Source organism: Carassius gibelio, chromosome A18, assembly GCF_023724105.1.
Source record: "Carassius gibelio isolate Cgi1373 ecotype wild population from Czech Republic chromosome A18, carGib1.2-hapl.c, whole genome shotgun sequence".
Taxonomy (NCBI): domain Eukaryota; kingdom Metazoa; phylum Chordata; class Actinopteri; order Cypriniformes; family Cyprinidae; genus Carassius; species Carassius gibelio.
The window spans coordinates 11,551,186-11,555,098 of record NC_068388.1 but is presented as its reverse complement, the minus strand read 5'-3'; positions in this window follow the sequence as shown (position 1 = coordinate 11,555,098).

Below are 3,913 nucleotides of genomic sequence, written 5' to 3'. Positions count from 1 at the left end.
AGACCGAGAAAATAAGACGGATATCCGCTAAAGAATTCATGATGAACAGAGGATTGGTCTGAAAAGGGACATCTCGGGAAACGAGAGAGGATCCGTGTTTTGCTCAACAGAAAACAGAGATGATCATTTTTACTATTACTAGCAATGTATCCTATAACACAATTAAAGAAGCGCTGTTTAATTATGCTGAGCCTCAGTGAGCAAAAAAAATAAGCACTGAATGCTATCTAATTAACTATAAATGACGAAATAATTTATCACATGCACCTACACGCAACACTGGACAGCTCAGTAAAGTGAATTTGTGCACACCCCTCTCCAAAAGTGCACCCCCCGTTTTTCAATAATAATAATTATTATTATCACTTATTGTTTGCCACTGGGGCAATCAAATAAAGTTAAACGTCACAAAAAGATATAAGTTGTAATTTGAGCCTTAATTTACATTGAAATAAAATTTTGTCAGATTGATAATTGAGATACAGATTACGTGGAGGTATTTTATCTTATATCATTATACCGGAATTAAACCAGGAACAGAGCAGGTATATGCAATTTATTGCTCACAATTTACTACGCTCATAGTAAGTGAAAATTCAGACCCAGAAAAAAAAAAAAAAAAAAACACAGATAAACTGAAATAAACTGAAACATTTGGTTTTTACTGTAATTTTATAGTAATAATAATAATAATGATAATAATAATAATAAAAACATTGTTTGCTCTGTAATTTACCTAGAAGAATATTTATTAACTAAGAAAATGTTAATGGATATGATTAACAACAACAATAATAGGAGTGCTGCTACGAAATAATAATAACTGTATGTATGTAGGCTATTTATCAGTTTTATTTAACAATAATTTATTAATTTGTTCCGCTGAACCCTTCAATCATCTAAAACATTTTAAAATGGAATAGCCTATATATATATATATATATATATATATATATATATATATATATATATATATATATTTGGGAAAAAGTGGGGAGAAATTCACGTGCAGGTGACGTACATGTAATTTTTAGCTGTGTAGTGATTTGCATTGAAGTTGTAATTCGTTTGGTTTTATGTTGTCATTGTTTATAGATTTTCGAAAATGTTTTTCTTTCACGTTTGTGAAGACGTGATGGACATGGTAAGATTTAAAAATGGTCCATTGCCGCCAATGCTCTTTTTTTATGCTCAACATGAAATCCTCAATGACTTCATGACACCTTCCCACATATGGTTGTCACACAACATGCCACTATCTTTGTTCCTTGGGCTGTGCCATTGGTTGACAAGTCTATTAAGAAGATGACAGGCGTAGAAGCCCATTTACACCATAGGTCTCCTACCCAGACTGACACATGTGAAGATGTAGACATAGACCTAGACCCCTGTCAAAGCTCTTATGCACGACTTACTTTTGATATTTCATCAGAACATCAGAGAGCTTTCTTACAGGGCCAGCCTGAGCATGTCTACATCTTGTGTGAGTGGCTATGTTCCACTGTTCTTTAAGATGTCGTCCAGATCAGTTCTAACACACATCAATGTACTTTGAATAATGTGAAATTGACACCTCTTGTTATTGTAGATGACAATACTGATATGAAGATATGCAAGAAGGCATTTCTTTCTTTTCATTTTCCCACAGACCCTCCCGCTTCTAAGCCTCAATCGTATTAATCCTACCATATCTCCCATTAAAACAGTTGCAGGTGCCATTAGTTTTGACTTTTGATCTGTCCTGTGGCTTTTTGTAGGTGTGGAACATGTAAGTCCTCAATAGATTTATAATCATTACATTCTTTGGATATTCACACATTCGTGCTTACTGCTTCACCTTTCACCTTGACAATGATAATAGACTGAGACTGAGTTAATTTTCTTCATGACCACTTTTTCATGCTTTTGATAAAAAAAATAAAGACTTTTCTGTCAATCCCAAAATTGCCATTTGCAATGTTTTAACACCATATAAATTTACAGACTTTGTTCCAAACCTATATGATTCTAGAAAGTATGTTCTTTTTGGGGGTGAACATTATCTTAGAGTCTAATAAAATAATGTAAAAGTTATAATAAAAAAAAAAAAAACTGATAAAAATAGACTGATAAAAAAAAAAAAAAAAAAAAAAAAAAAAAAACCTTTATTAGGCATCTTATAATGTTATATAAAAATACATTTGCAACCTTTTAATTAGGAAATTACCTTTTTACCCTGAAGTTGGAATGAGATCCTCTTTCTTTCCTCTGCCTCCTTCTTGGGACTGCCTGGAGTTGTTCCATCAGCCAAAACACTGAGACCCCTTGCAGACAGTATGTGTTGTGCAGCTCTGATCTGGTCTATGACAGGGTACTCTAACAATATTAGTCTGTCGAACATGCTGGCCGAGCTGCCACTTTCAATTTGCCCATGACCTCTTGGCCAAAAAATGGGGGAGAAGTGGCAGAATGCAGGACTGAAAGCTGGTATTATTTGTCTGACAGCTTCACTCATCTGGAAGTAATGCAAAATGCAATTCATATTTACACTCCATGACCTTGTGCTAGAGGAATAGAGCTATCTACAAGCAGACCAATGAAGCACATATATAAATACATTTATCAAAATGTTTCTTTCCTTATCATTATGACAAGCTGAAGTTACGCACAAGGGCTATGACTGATGTGCCAGGTTGCTAACATTTAGGTCAATGCTGTCATTACAGTGCATGGCCGCAAAACAAATTGACAAAACACCTAGAACAACATGATGACATGGAATTGAAGAATAGAAGTATGATATTAACTGCAAGTTGCATATTTGTCTATGCATTTTTTTCACTCTGTTGCTTAAGTTCCGTAAAACCACATTTCAAAGTGCACTTGAGACCTAAACCAAACCATCCTGTTCACATCTAGTTCACAAATAGTATTTAAATGAATAAATTTGCTCAATTACTGCATGCGTTAAAGGATAAAAAAAAAATTCAAATTCATCTTCATTTCTTGTCTTTTTAGCAGTGAAAAGAAAAGTAATTAATCAACTGAAACCTAAATAGCAAGATAAAAAATAACAGCTTCACAATATGGAAAGGAAAGTGTAACTATCCTTATGAAACTCAGTATTGAGGTTTTTAAAAAACTTGAAAGACATGACGGCATAACTGTACAAGTTAGCATTTACTTGACAGAATATATTATCTGCAGCTAGACTTCATTTTTCTAATGGAAACATTTTGTTATTGTGTTTTTTTTTTACATGGTAAAAACAAATACCAAACATATTTACTTTACCTATTATTGCACGTTTACTTATTTAAATCCACTGGCCTTGTCCCCCGCCTGCCCTTATAATCCCCTGGCATGTGTCTGTGACATCACATGGCTACTGGCTCCAAGTTCCCGTCCCCCTGCAACTGTCGTTAACTCTACGAACAAATGAAGAATGACTGGGAGACTCATTGGCTCCCACCAATGACCTTTGGTATTATTAGAATGACCTCTCTTTGGCTTGACCAAAAAAACCTTTTGATATCATTGCTGGAAGTGCACAAAATGATGGCCTCACTGCCGTTGGGAAAAGCAGAGCAATACGTGGAGGGGGAAGGGAAGAAAAGACCAGCTTGAGCGGTTGGTTTTGTGTAAAAGCATATCTCTTTCTCCAGTTGCCACCACATAAATACTTCATTAGGGGACACAACCTGAGTTATTGTGCTCACCATTGTCTTGACCCTCTTTAACGACGACAAGCAATATTTTGGTTTTACATTGCAATGGGATAAGAGGAAACATTACAGAGCAAAAGCACTTTTGTTGATCTGGATTTGTGTCACAGCCAGTGGCTTGACAGTACTTTGACTGTATAATGGTTAAGTGCAGCAGAGGGAGGTGCATCAGTACACTGGCTTGAGCTAAAGCAGGAAATGTGGTTGTA